Source organism: Staurois parvus, unplaced genomic scaffold (assembly GCF_062004578.1).
Source record: "Staurois parvus isolate SC_StPar_1 unplaced genomic scaffold, SC_StPar_1.0 ptg001621l, whole genome shotgun sequence".
NCBI lineage: Eukaryota > Metazoa > Chordata > Amphibia > Anura > Ranidae > Staurois > Staurois parvus.
The window spans coordinates 27,914-44,338 of NW_028319417.1; positions in this window are offsets into that span (position 1 = coordinate 27,914).

Consider the following 16,425-nt stretch of genomic DNA (forward strand, 5'->3'; position numbering starts at 1 on the left):
TAAAATGTGCTCTGAACGTCATCTAAGTCACAGCAATAGAAGAACACAGTCTGCTGAACATAATACTACACAAACATTAGATGTTGCCATGGTTTAATTGCACTTAACATGTAAACATTCACAGTGCAGGGAGGAAAAAATATGTGAGGCCCTAGCTTAATGACTTCTCCCAGAGCTAATTGGAGCCAGGAATGAGCCAACCATGACTCCAATCAGTGTGATGATATTGGATGTGTTGCTGACAGCTGTCCTGCCCTTAAAAAACACACACCTGTTTTGGGTTTACTGGTTTCAAGAAGCACTGTCTGATGTGAACCATGCCTTGCAGAAAAGAGCTCTCAGAAGACCTACGATCAAGAATTGTTGACTTGCATGAAGCTGGAAAGGGTTACAAAAGTATCTCCAAAAGCCTTGATGTTCATGTGTCCACGGTAAGACAGACTGTCTACAAATGGAGAAAGTTTAGCACTGCTGCTACTCTCCCTAGGCGTGGTCGTCCTGTAAAAATGACTGCAAGAGCACAGCGCAGAATGCTGCATGAGGTAAAGAAGAATCCCAGAGTGTCAGCTAAAGACCTACAGAAATCTCTGGCACATGCTAACATTTTTGTTGAGACATCTACAATAAGGAAAACATTAAACAAGAATGGAGTACATGGGAGGACACCACGGAGGAAGCCATTGCTGTTCAAAAAGAAGATTGCAGCACGTTTGAAGTTTGCAAAAGAGCACCTGGATGTTCCACAGCACTACTGGCAAAATATACTGTGGACAGATGAAACCAAGATTGAGTTGTTTGGGAAGAACACACAACACTATGTGTGGAGAAAAAAAGGCACAGCACACCAACATCAAAACCTCATCCCCACTGTGAAACATGGCGGAGGGAGCATCATGGTTTGGGGCTGCTTTGCTGCCTCAGGGACTGGATGGATTGTTGTCATTGATGGGAAAATGAATTCCAGAGTTTATCAAGACATTTTGTCAGAAAACGTACGACCATCTGTCCGCCAACTGAAGCTCCGCAGAGGATGGGTGATGCAACAGGACAATGACCCAAAGCATACAAGTAATTCAACAAAACAATGGCTGCAACAGCACAGAATACGCCTTCTGGAGTGGCCCAGTCAGAGTCCTGACCTCAACCCGACTGAAATGCTGTGGCATGACCTTAAGAGAGCGATTCACACCAGACATCCCAAGAATATTGCTACACTGAAACAGTTTTGTGAAGAGGAGTGGTCCAAAATGACTCCAGATCGTTGTGCAGGTCTGATCTGCACCTACAGGAAACGTTTGGTTGAGGTTATTGCTGCCAAAGGAGGGTCAACCAGTTATTAAGTCCAAAGGTTCACATACTTTTTCCTCCCTGCACTGTGAATGTTTACATGTTATGTGCAATTAAACCATGGCAACATCTAATGTTTGTGTAGTATTATGTTCAGCAGACTGTGTTCTTCTATTGTTGTGACTTAGATGACGTTCAGAGCACATTTTATGCCCAATTCATGCAAAACTCCACGTAATCCCAAGGGGTTCACATACTTTTTCTTGCAACTGTATATTTTGCTGCTCACCTTACCACAACCCACTGTGGGAAATAGGGAAAAAAAGTGAGCGCACTCCAGAGCGGCAAATGCACCAAAAGGAACTACAAGCCCTTCCAACCACAATAGAAACAATATAAGTGCAGCGCTACAAACATACAATGTCCAAATAGCAATTAGAATGTATATGATCATCAAATATAAGGATGTAGAAGATGATGAACAGTTCAATGGTGGGGAACTCGCAGGGAGTATAGGTGTGATCCAATCCCAGGAATAGATAAATTGCCTGTTTACCAGAAGCGCAATTACAATGCGCATGTACAGGTTTCATGTAGCCGTGGTCCCATGTAGGCGCTGCTTAGTAGTACCCGGATGGTCCTTCGGTGGTAAGACAATACTGGCCTGGTCGGGTCACACTGCTCCTTGGATCCGCACGGAGAACCTAGAAATGCTGGGGCTGAGGTATGGGAACTCAGTGCCAGGTGTGAGGAGTAAAAATACTCATAGTGTAGTATGTTTTTAAAAATTATTTATTAAATAATTAGGCGTGCAAAGGCTCCTCCTAGACGCGTTTCGTGTCAATACACGTCTACTGTAGGGGTGATGCCATGCATGCCTGACGTCTGTTTGCCTCTTTATAAGTTTCAAAATTCGCGCCAAACCGCACTAGCGCCGATCAGCGCTACTGCGCATGCGCGGGCGCCATTTTCCCGGAGTTTGGGAACCATAAAGATGGCCACCGCGTGTCCCACTGCGCATGCGCACTGGTGTTCGGCTGGATGTCTATATCCAACCGAGAAAATGGCGACCGGACTATTCGCGCATGCACAGTGGGACACGCGGCGGCCATCTTTATGGTTCCCAAACTCCGGGAAAATGGCGCCCGCGCATGCGCAGTAGCGCTGATCGGCGCTAGTGCGGTTTGGCGCGAATTTTGAAACTTATAAAGAGGCAAACAGACGTCAGGCATGCATGGCATCACCCCTACAGTAGACGTGTATTGACACGAAACGCGTCTAGGAGGAGCCTTTGCACGCCTTGACGTTACGCCGCCGGGTCAGGAGATCCGGCGGCCCACCTATGGTTTCCACTGGTCAGTGTATAGAATTATTTTTTTAAGCTGCTTATACTGGCTACAGGCTGCAGGCATGTGTTTTGTAAATACTATGGTTTTACGTATTGGATTTAATAAATAATTTTTAAAAACATACTACACTATGAGTATTTTTACTCCTCACACCTGGCACTGAGTTCCCATACCTCAGCCCCAGCATTTCTAGGTTCTCCGTGCGGATCCAAAGAGCAGTGTGACCCGACCAGGCCAGTATTGTCTTACCACCGACGGACCATCCGGGTACTACTAAGCAGCGCCTACATGGGACCACGGCTACATGAAACCTGTACATGCGCATTGTAATTGCGCTTCTGATAAGCAGGCAATTTATCTATTTCTGGGATTGGATCACACCTATACTCCCTGCGAGTTCCCCACCATTGAACTGTTCATCATCTTCTACATTCTTATATTTGATGATCATATACATTCTAATTGCTATTTGGACATTGTATGTTTGTAGCGCTGCACTTATATTGTTACCACAACCCACATTACATGCATTAGCTTGTTGCAGTGGTATTCATTTATTTTATGATTGACTTTTTATTGGTTTTTAAACATGTTTAAAAGAACAAATAAGATGAAAACACAAAAAAAAGGAAAAAAGAAGGAGAGAAAAGCAGAAAACAAGCTCATCGATGAGGGATACATTAGTACATACAATGTCAAACACAAAACAAAACAGCGGAGTGGCAATCAAACATCAGCGATATAAGCGTCCCAGGAGTCCCAAACTGCCTCAAACACAGAAGTGGAGACGGCGTGTAAGGCAGTTAGGCCCTCTAACGTTCTAGCATCCCCAATAACCTTGGTCAATTCTAGTAACGTGGGAGGTATAGGAGATAGCCAGTGCATGGGAATGGTTCTCCTGGCAGCCCTCAAAATATGGGCAGAGAGTTTCCGTGCAGATCTAGGTAGACCCAGCAAAAAAAAAATAGGTTCAAAGGGGACCTCAAAAGTAGACACAATAGGTGGAGGACCTCCTTCCAAAAGGGTACGATGGACCGGCATTCCCAAAAAATATGGAAGAGAGTGCCGGGTCCTTTCCATAGAAACAGGAAAAACACCCAACTTACAAGCATGGAGAAAATCAGGGGTCCTATACCAAAACATCATAATCTTGTAAGTATTTTCTTTACATACTGCACACCTAGAAGATTTGGAAGCGGCCTCCCAAATCCTGCTCCATTGATCCAAACCAGTATCACAATAACGGTGCCATTTACGCACATAAAGATGAGTGTCAACAGTAAGGGGGCCGGTATTTAAAAGCAATTTATATACAGCAGATATTATGCCCCGTTGGCATGGGCCTTGGATACAGATACGCTCAAAAGGAGTAGTTTTCTCAAGAATCAATGACGGGGCTTTGGAAAAGAAAAAATGGCGCATCTGTAAATGGACAAAGTATTGATGGGGAAGCATATGGGTGGTTTTTTGAATATCAGAGAAAGATTTAAATTTACAAGTTACAGGGTTAATTAAATGTCGTAATTGAAATAGATGGGCCTACACGACGCACACGAGCCACGGCCAAACTAGCTGGAAATTTCGGAGTAAAAATGACATTGGTCAAAGGGGAGCATGTGCAATCCAAAGCGAATCTAACCCTACATCTCCTCCATATAGACAATGTAAACCACATGGGTCCCAAAAGGGAATTCTGGTAGGGAGAGAAGTCAATATTGGACGTGGACCAAAAGAAGGAACAAGGATGTATTGGAGCGAGTTGTAGACATTCGATCTCAGTCCATTTATTAGTGGGTCGCTAGGAAAACCACGAGACCAAAGTCTGGAGATGGTTAGCTAAATAATATGATACTATGTCCGGGGTCCCCAGACTCCCCCTAGGATCGAGGAGAGAGAACAGTGCAAGCAATCTGATGCGTTTTGTTGTGCCAAATGAAATGAAGGAAAGACTTCTGAAGAGAACATAATTTGGGCATGGGAATAGGGACCGGAAGTGCCTCAAACAGATACAAAAGCTTGGGCAATACGGAAATCCGTCCAAGGAAAGAAATGGGGAGAGGGTCCCACAATTTTAACTCATAACCGTGAATTTAAATTGTCTTTATTCGCTGACGATATTTTGCTGACACTGACGGAACCCCATACTTCCTTACCTGTTTTATGCCACACCTTGCAGCTCTTTGGTGTACTGCCAGGATCAGGGGTGGACTGACCAATTGGAAACTCTGGCACCGCCCGAGGGACCGGAATCAGTAGGGGGCCCCATGAGATGCCCCTGGTACCTTTTTCATAGGTTTTTTTGAGTTTGGGCAAAGACACAGGGGCCCCATGATCCCCTATTGCCCGGGGGCCCCATGAGTTGTCAGTCCGTCCCTGCTTGGATGGTCGAATTTTAAATTCGATGGTGGCGCCATTGGATTACAAAATGCACGAAATTTCTGATTTTCTTAAGAAAATTTGTTCAGAATTTGAGCTGTGTATTGCAATGCAGCTCCAGCGTACTACCCTGCATTGTGAAAAAAGTGTTACATGTCCATGTTTTTTTTCCCATTTTTTTCTGACAACGGTGACAACTCCTGACACGAGACAATACGTCCATTAACGTAATGCACAAAAATGGCGAAGTGGGCCATCGTGTGATAAAATAAGTCCTGCCAAAAAAAAGTGTTTTTTTTTTCTTAATTTTTGTTTGTGACCCATTTTTGGAAGATTTGACCTCCCTTTCTGTCCTTGTGATGCCCATATAAGAACTATAGGAAGCAGTTGTCATCCTGACGTTTAACCCCTCTCCGTTTAATAAGGAATGGAATTTTTTTTACTCGTGGTAAAATCCAGTGGCATATCATCCATGGGTGCTGGGTGTTAGGGGGGGTCCACCGTGCTCTAACCCACACTACACCCATGGATGATACAAGTCTGAGGCACTGAAGTGCAGCTGTCACTGCCAGAATGCTGGCTCCTGGTACTGCCTGCCCAATGTCACTCTCAGGGACCCACCTGCTATCATTGAATGGCACTCGCCCACTGTCATTATCCGGGCCCTTCTACTGTCACTTTCCAGGTCCTGCCAACTGTCACTGCCTGTCGCCGACCCGCTGATACTTCATGGTGACTGCTCACTGCTACTACCCGGGACCAGGGGCGGACTGACCATTTGGAAATTCGGGCACTACCCGAGGGCCCGGGGTCAGTAGGGGGCCCCATGAGATGCCCCTGGTACCTTTTTCATAGGCTTTTTTGAGTTTTGCCAATACAATACTATATGATCTGTGGCCCCTAGGGGTCGAATGAAGGAGGTGAGGAGGCACTCGGGCTATTGGAGGAGTGATGCACTAGAGCAGTGGTCGGCAAGCCGCGGCTCGCGAGCCACATGCGGCTCTTTACACATTTTAATGCGGCTCTTCTGTGTGCCGGGCGCTCGCTCCCCTCCCTCCTCTCCCTCCTCTCCCTCCTCTCGGGCGGCAGCTCCCCTCCCTCCTCTCGGGCGGCCGAGGACTCTACAGCTAGCCCAGCAATGATTGGCCAGTCTCGCTGCCACTCACATCCTGATGGCTAGTGATTGGCTGTCAGGATGTGTGTAGGCGGGGCAGCGTGACGAACGTGAGGGGAGCTAGGCTCCTCTCACAGTCCGCCCTGAAGACCGGAACGGCGCTGGGAGCACGGCGAGAGGAACGCGCGGAGCAAAGGTAAGTGAATTGACACAGGAGGGACTTGGCTTACTACTTGCTACTTACTTACTACTACTATATGAGGGATGAATTAATATGGGGGATGAATTACTATAGGGGGGATGAATTACTATAGGGGGGATGAATTACTATATGGGGGATGAATTACTATATGGGGGATGGATTACTATATGGGGGATGAATTACTATAGGGGGGATGAATTACTATATGGGGGATGAATTACTATATGGGGGATGCATTACTATATGGGGAATGAATTACTATATGGGGGATGTATTACTATGTGGGGGATGAATTACTATATGGGGGATGAATTACTATGGGGGATGAATTACTATATGGGGAATGAATTACTATATGGGGGATGCATTACTATATGGGGGATGAATTACTATATGGGGGATGTATTACTATGGGGGATGAATTACTATATGGGGGATGCATTACTATATGGGGGATGAATTACTATGGGGGATGAATTACTATATGGGGAATGAATTACTATATGGGGGATGCATTACTATGTGGGGGATGAATTACTATATGGGGGATGAATTACTATATGGGGGATGAATTACTATATGGGGGATGCATTACTATATGGGGGATGAATTACTATGGGGGATGAATTACTATATGGGGAATGAATTACTATATGGGGGATGCATTACTATATGGGGGATGAATTACTATATGGGGGATGTATTACTATGGGGGATGAATTACTATATGGGGGATGAATTACTATATGGGGGATGAATTACTATGGGGGAGGAATTACTATGGGGGAGGAATTACTATGGGGGAGGAATTACTATGGGGGATGAATTACTATGGGGGATGAATTACTATATGGGGGATGAATTACTATATGGGGGAGGAATTACTATATGGGGGATGAATTACTATATGGGGGATGAATTACTATATGGGGGATGAATTACTATATGGGGGATGAATTACTATGGGGGATGAATTACTATGGGGGATGAATTACTATATGGGGGATGAATTACTATATGGGGGATGTATTACTATGGGGGATGAATTACTATATGGGGGATGAATTACTATATGGGGGATGAATTACTATGGGGGATGAATTACTATATGGGGGATGAATTACTATGGGGGATGAATTACTATATGGGGGATGAATTACTATGGGGGATGAATTACTATATGGGGGATGAATTACTATAAAAACTTATTGAAACTAAAAACAGTGTACCATCCTATGTATTTTCAGTTTTAAAAATGTGGCTCTCAAAATAAATTTCAATCGTGGTTTTGGCGAGATTTGGCTCAGTTGAAAAAAAAGGTTGCCCACCACTGCACTAGAGTGACACTTTGGCTTAAGCACATATTTGAAGTGGAAGAAGAAGAAGCACTTTTAAATATTTATTTTTAAATATTTAAACATTTATTTACGTTTATCACAGGAGAGTGATAGCATTGGTTTTGCACGTTATTATATAGTTTGTATATTGATTGCATCTTAACACTTGTCACTTTTTAAGACTGTTCACTGATTTTTCACAATTTTATTGATTTGATATTTATCCTGAGAGCACTTTGTCACTTTATATACAGAAACAATTGAGTACTGTCCGTGATACCTTTTTTATTTGCACTAAAATACAATTTTGAGGACAAGCTTTCGGGGTATGTCCCCTTCTTCAAAGTCCAAACAGTACTATTACAAATCACAAAGTTTAAGCAGAATGTTAGAAGGGATTGAGAAAAAAAAAAAGGCTACAGATAAGATACATCAAGAGAGAGGTCTATTTGACACAAAAGATAACGGCCTGAACTTGGACATGGGATTCCTCAACCATTATCTGACAGTTTCATGACTATCTATTAGCTGAAGCTTGACCTCCTCTGTGTGAGTGTAGTATCCCCCCCCCCCTCGCTTTTGATGTATCTTATCTGTAGCCTTTTTTTTTTTTTTTTCTTTCTCAATCCCTTCTAACATTCTGCTTAAACTTTGTGATTTGTAATAGTACTGTTTGGACTTTGAAGAAGGGGACATACCCCAAAAGCTTGTCCTCAAAATTGTATGTTAGTGCAAATAAAAAAAGTATCACGGACAGTACTCAATTGTTGCTGTCACAAGTGCACTAATACGGCTACAATCACTTTATATACACGTTTGTGTGTGCACATGTACAACCAGGTTCAGCCACTTGGTGGCAGACTGGTTGTTCCCATTTGATTTACACATTTGTATTATATTTAAAGCACTAGTCACTTTGATTTTTATTTGTTATGTATTTATATTATATATTTTTCTGTGTAGTACCCTCATAACGGAGTGCTTCATCCAGATTTTATGATTTCCTTTGTCCTATGGTATAGGGCAGCAATGGGCAAACTATTGCTGCCCTATACTATGAATTACTATATGGGGGATGAATTACTATGGGGGATGAATTACTATATGGGGGATGAATTACTATGGGGGATGAATTACTATGGGGAATGAATTACTATGGGGGATGAATTACTATATGGGGGATGAATTACTATGGGGGATGAATTACTATATGGGGGATGAATTACTATGGGGGATTAATTACTATATGGGGGATGAATTACTATGGGGGATGAATTACTATATGGGGGATGAATTACTATATGGGGGATGAATTACTATATGGGGGATGAATTACTATGGGGGATGAATTACTATATGGGGGATGAATTACTATAGGGGGGATGAATTACTATGGGGGATTAATTACTATGGGGGATGAATTACTATATGGGGGATTAATTACTATATGGGGGATGAATTACTATGGGGGATGAATTACTATTGGGGATGAATTACTATATGGGGGATGAATTACTATAGGGGGGATGAATTACTATGGGGGATTAATTACTATGGGGGATGAATTACTATGGGGGATGAATTACTGTGGGGGATGAATTACTATGGGGGATGAATTACTATATGGGGGATGAATTACTATATGGGGGATGAATTACTATGGGGGATGAATTACTATGGGGGATGAATTACTATATGGGGGATGAATTACTATGGGGGATGAATTACTATGGGTGATGAATTACTATATGGGGGATGAATTACTATATGGGGGATGAATTACTATATGGGGGATGGATTACTATATGGGGGATGGATTACTATATGGGGGATGAATTACTATGGGGGATGAATTACTATATGGGGGATTAATTACTATGCTTACTATGGGGGAATATTACTATACTTACTATGGATGACACATACACATCATTCATCTACTCTTGGTCCGGCCCCCGGGTCCAATATATGAACCCATTTCGGCCCTCAAGTCAAAAAGTTTGCCCACCCCTGGTATAGGGTATAGATGATAGCAGCTAGTTATATTTAATTATTGTGTGGAGTGCAGGAGGATATTTATATTGTTCACTAATGTTCTCTAACAAACCTCTGAGGGCTTCACAGAACAGCTATATTTATACTGAGAATAAATCATACTATCACGTACCTGGTGATGGAGGCCAATGAAGAGAAAGCTTCCCTTGCGGCTAAGTTCCAGACTCCCCTGAGAGTGGGACAGCGGGAGTCAGGCCCAAAGTTGCACAGGTCGCCTGTAGGAGTGCTGGTTGGTGGTCCACTCAGAAGCACAGCTGGTGCACGGAGATGAGGTCTGCAGACAGGAGGCGCCTGTGCGAGGTATGCAAGCCCTTCCGAGAATGGAGGATTACTGGGTAGTCAGTTCAAGCCAAGGTCAGGTACCGGGTGGGAATCAGAGCAGACGTAGTCAGATGGGATAGCTGATGTCATACACAGAGGAGCAGGAGAGAGAGAGAGTATCCGTTAGCCAAGCCGAGGTCATACACAGAAGAGCGAGAGAGAGAGTATCCGTTAGCCAAGCTGAGGTCAGATCAAGGGCTAAGCAGAGTATACAGGTCCAGGAGCAAGCCGAGTCGGTATCGGGAAGTCACAGGTCATGATAAATAACACAGGAACCAGGAACAAGGTACGGGGAGCTAGAGATCATCCAGCAACTTGAGGGAGTGAAGAGCCTCCTTATAAAGGCCGTTTGGCGCCAAAACTGGGCCTGATGCGTGTATTTCTGCGGCCATGTAGGGTACTGGCGGAAATTCCCGGTCTTCCAGGACTTCTGCCATGGATAGGGCCCTGACATATATGCAGGCGGACTCTATTTACTAATTAGGTGACTTCAGAAGGCAATTGGTTCCACTAGATTTTAGTTAGGGTATCAGAGTAAAGGGGGCTGAATACAAATGCATGCCACACTTTTCAGATATTTGTTGGAAAACATTTTGAAAACCATTTATCATTTTCCTTCCACTTCCCAATTATGTGCCACTTTGTGTTGGTCTATCACATAAAATCCCAATAAAATACATTTACGTCTTTGGATCTAACATGACAACACGGGGAACATATCAAGGGGGAGGAATGCTTTTTTCAAGGCACTGTAAGATAGCTCTCATTGACTAACATGGGATTTCACGTGTCACAAGTCGGATCCCAAGTCGCAGCAGTGTGAACCGAGCCTTAACATGTTGGCGGACATCGCTCTGCTGTTCAGGACCAGTGCAGTAAGGAGCTGGGGGTGTCCCTGCCAGAGACAAATGCGCTGAGGAAGAACCAACCCCAGGGGACCTTCAGTGCCAGAGTCTGGGAAGTGGTGAGGGGAAGCTGGGGGTCGGTTATGAGCTGCAAAGGGAACCTGTCCCCCACCAGAACTGCCCTAACAGCTTCTGTTGGACTTATACTTCCACAGGAGCTGGAGAGACCTGACAAAACTCCATTCATAATGTGTGAGGATAGTGAAGAGAACCTGTCATATCACAGCTGTTAGAGAACCACAACTCCCAGCATGTCCTGACTTCTGCTGAACTTCCATAGAACTGATACCATGTATATATGTTGTATATAGAACTTATACAGTATTGTGTCCTTAACACTGTCCTGAAGTGAGCTCCCTGACAGCTTCTGCTGGTATTTGTCCTTCCCCTAGGGTTGTCACCTGTCCGCAATTCACCTGGATGATCCAGGTTTTAATCTGCCTGATACCTGAACCCATTATCCATACCAGACCATGGGTGTAGCTTCCATGTTAGGTAGGTTTTACAGGGCCCCATGATTTCTAACAGTTGCAATGCCAGCTCCCTCTCCTGTCACAGAGGATCTGTGTGTGATTCGACATAGTCACACACAGATCCCATTGCTGGAGCTGTGCATGGAGCCATGCAGACAGCCGGCCCCTTCAGAGAAACCAATCCCACCCAGGGGCGGACTGACCATTTGGAAACTCGGGCACTGCCTGAGGGCCCGGGGTCAGTAGGGGGCCCCATGAGATGCCCCTTGTATCTTTTTCATAGGCTTTTTTGAGCTTGGGCAAGGACACAGGGGCCACATGATCCCCTATTGCCCGGGGGCCCCATGAGTTGTCAGTCTGCCCCTGATCCCACCTCCATGGTCTCCGCAGCTCCGGCACATTTTTTGTGTTAAAAGATCACAGTTATATGTTATTGGACATTATTTGAGTTTTTTTTGTCATTTTAGATTCACATATGTATAGAAGTGTGGTTGTTTCTTTCTTGCAGAGTTTCTGTTCGCTATTTGTCATATATATATTTATATAGGAGTTGGCACCAGGGGCGGACTGACCATTTGGAAATGCGGGGACTGCCCAAGGGCCCGGGGTCAGTAGGGGGCCCCATGAGATGCCCCTGGTACCTTTTTCATAGGCTTTTTTGAGTTTGGGCAAGGACACAGGGGCCCCATGATCCCCTATTGCCCGGGGGCCCCATGAGTTGTCAGTCCACCCCTGGTTGGCACTGAACACTGATGTATTGTTTTTTCCCTTTATTATAAGGGGTCACATATTAATCACTTCAAGTCCCATATAGGGACAGGGGGTGGTTTGATTTTTTTCCATTAGGAAAAAGGGATTCACTAGATTTGAAACAGGTTATCCTGTGTATTTCACCTTAGTTGCACTTGATTGGATCCGATAGGATCAGAGCATGGTGTGTATTTATTACATTTTGTAAATATTACACTGTATATATTTCATGTATAGATATTTATGTGGTAGTAGTACTATTGTCACATTCTAGTATTATTGTACACTCAGCATGGATGTCACATCACTACCTTAACCCCTCGCCTACCGGGCACTTCTACCCCCTTCCTGCCTACAGGGCACTTCTACCCCCTTCCTGCCTACAGGGCACTTCTACCCCCTTCCTGCCTACCGGGCACTTCTACCCCCTTCCTGCCTACAGGACACTTATACCCCCTTCCTGCCTACAGGGCACTTCTACCCCCTTCCTGCCTACAGGGCACTTCTACCCCCTTCCTGCCTACAGGACACTTATACCCCCTTCCTGCCTACAGGACACTTATACCCCCTTCCTCCCTACAGGGCACTTCTACCCCCTTCCTGCCTACAGGGCACTTCTACCCCCTTCCTGCCTACAGGACACTTATACCCCCTTCCTGCCTACAGGGCACTTCTACCCCCTTCCTGCCTACAGGACACTTATACCCCCTTCCTGCCTACAGGACACTTATACCCCCTTCCTGCCTACAGGGCACTTCTACCCCCTTCCTGCCTACAGGACACTTATACCCCCTTCCTGCCTACAGGGCACTTCTACCCCCTTCCTGCCTAGGACCAATTTCCAGCTCTCAGCGCTGTCGCACTTTGAATGACAATTGCGCGGTCATGCAACACTGTACCCATATGAAATATTTATCATTTTTTTGTGACAGAGCTTTCTTTTGGTGGTATTTATTCACCTCAGGGATTTTTATTTTTTCTTAAACAAACCAAAAACCACTGAAAATTTTGGAAAGAAATTTTTTTTCCTTAGTTTTTGTTATAAAATTTGGTAAATAAGTGATTTTTCTCCTTCACTGATATACGCTAATGAGGCTGCAGTGGTGGGCACTGATAGGTAGCACTGATAGGCTGCACTGATGGACACTGATGAGGAGGCACTGGTAGGTGACACTGATGGGCATTGACAGGCATCACTGATGGGCACTGAAAGGCAGAACTGATACATGGCACTGACATATGGCACTGATAGGCAGCACTGATAGGCAGCACTGACTGGCACTGTTAGGTGGCACTGACTGGCACTGATAGGCGGCATTGATGCACACTGATAGGCGGCACTGACTGGCACTGATAGGTGGCACTGATTGGCAGCACTGATAGGTGGCACTGATTGGCATTGATAGGTGGCACTGACTGGCACTGATGGGTGACACTGAAAGGCAGCTCAGATGGGCACTGATATGTGGCATTGATGTGCACTGGTAGGCACTTATATGTGGCATTGATGTGGCACTGATGAGCACTGACAAAAGGCACTGATGGACACTGACAGGTGGCACTGCTGGGGCTTCACTGAACATCAGGGCACACTGATCATCAGTGCCCTGATGATCTGTGTAGATGTCCCCTCCGCAGAAAGCCGATTACCGGCTCTCCTCTCCTCTGTCAGTGTGACAGCTCAAGGGGAGAGAAATGCCGATAACTGGCATTTCCCTGTTTACATGTGATCAGCAGTGATTGGACACAGCTGATCACATGACCGAGCCAACATCTTTGGCTCTTTCCGTGATCGGTGATCCGCTGTGTCCAAAGGACACAGCGCACCGCCGATTGCCGTGCTACGCGCTCCCTGAGCCGCGCATGCGCAGTGAGAATGGGAGGACATCCTATGATGAGAGAACCACCTTGTGCCTGTCATTGGACTATATGGCGGGCGGGAGGTGGTTAAACTCAATCTTTCAAAAACTGAGCTTGTAATATTTCCTCCCCCCCGATCCCCCACTCATGACTTTACCATTAAGATCAACAGCACAATCATTGGTCCTTCCCCTCATGCCAGGGCGCTCGGTGTAATCCTAGACTCTGACCTCTCTTTTGGGCCCCACATCCAATCACTGACTAAATTCTGCCGCCTCTACCTCCGGAACATTTCCAAAATCCGCCCCTTCCTGACCAGTGACACCACAAAGCAACTTATCCACGCCTTGGTTATATCCCGCCTCGATTACTGCAACTCCCTCCTCACTGGTCTGCCGTTACACAGGCTATCCCCCCTTCAGTCTATTATGAATGCTGCCGCTAGACTCATCCACCTTACCAACCGATCAGCGACTGCTGCCCCTCTCTGCCAATCCCTCCACTGGCTGCCACTAACCCAACGTATAAAATTCAAAATAATACCCACAGCTTACAAAGCCATCCACAACACTGCCTCTAGCTGCATCACCAACCTCATTCACAGATATCGCCCAACACGCCCACTCCGCTCCTCCCATGATATCCTTCTCTCTAGCTCTCTCATCACCTCCTCCCACGCTTCCCTCCAGGACTTCTCCAGAGCCTCTCACATCCTCTGGAACTCCCTACCACAGCATGTCCGGTCAGCCCCCACCCTGTCTGCCTTTAGGTGAGCTTTGAAAACTCACTTCTTCAGGGAAGCCTACCCCACCTCCACCTAAGAACTGTACTTGCATCACCTCCGCCAGATCATCCCCCACAGCTATTACCTTTTGTATCACCTCCCCCTTCCTTTAGATTGTAAGCTCCACGAGCCGGGCCCTCCTATTCCTTCTGTACAGAAATGTATTGTAATTGTACTGTCTCCCTTATATTGTAAAGCGCTGCGCAAACTGTTGGCCCCATAAATCCTGTATAATAATAATACACACACATAGCAGTTCACCAGTTATTCATCCATTGTCATTTCACCTGCTTGAAGACCCATGACCTCTGACAGAGACCCAGCTTTCTGACACCGGGCCCTACATTGCACCCCAGAATTTTTTGGTAGCCTTCAGATTTCATAATGCCATGCACACGGTCAAGACATCCAGTGCCTGAAGCAACAAAGCAACCCCAAAACATCAGTGACCCCCCACCATGTGGGACTGTATTCTTTTCTTTAAAGGCCTCATTGCTTTTTCTGAAACCAGTAGAATGATGGGCTTTACCAAAAAATGTTGTTTCGTCTGTCCACAGCACATTCTCCCAAAAGGATTTTGGCTTCCTCAGGTAAGTTTTGGCAAACTCCAATCTGGCTTTTTTATTTTTTTGTGTCAGCAGTGGGGTCCTCCTGGGTCTCCTACCATATTTCTGTGTCAGCGGTGGGGTCCTCCTGGGTCTCCTTCCATATTTCTGTGTCAGCAGTGGGGTCCTCCTGGGTCTCCTACCATATTTCTGTGTCAGCGGTGGGGTCCTCCTGGGTCTCCTTCCATATTTCTGTGTCAGCGGTGGGGTCCTCCTGGGTCTCCTACCATATTTCTGTGTCAGCGGTGGGGTCCTCCTGGGTTTCCTACCATATTTGTGTGTCAGCGGTGGGGTCCTCCTGGGTCTCCTACCATATTTCTGTGTCAGCGGTGGGGTCCTCCTGGGTCTCCTTCCATATTTCTGTGTCAGCGGTGGGGTCCTCCTGGGTCTCCTACCATATTTCTGTGTCAGCGGTGGGGTCCTCCTGGGTCTCCTTCCATATTTCTGTGTCAGCGGTGGGGTCCTCCTGGGTCTCCTACCATATTTCTGTGTCAGCAGTGGGGTCCTCCTGGGTCTCCTACCATATTTCTGTGTAAGCGGTGGGGTCCTCCTGGGTCTCCTACCATATTTCTGTGTCAGCGGTGGGGTCCTCCTGGGTCTCCTACCATATTTCTGTGTCAGCGGTGGGGTCCTCCTGGATCTCCTACCATATTTCTGTGTCAGCGGTGGGGTCCTCCTGGGACTCCTACCATATTTCTGTGTCAGCGGTGGGGTCCTCCCGGGTCTCCTACCATATTTCTGTGTCAGCGGTGGGTTCCTCCCGGGTCTCCTACCATATCTCTGTGTCAGCGGTGGGGTCCTCCTGGGTCTCCTACCATATTTCTGTGTCAGCGGTGGGGTCCTCCCGGATCTCCTACCATATTTCTGTGTCAGCGGTGGGGTCCTCCTGGATCTCCTACCATATTTCTGTGTCAGCGGTGGGGTCCTCCTGGGTCTCCTTCCATATTTCTGTGTCAGCGTTGGGGTTCTCCTGGGTCTCCTACCATATTTCTGTGTCAGCAGTGGGG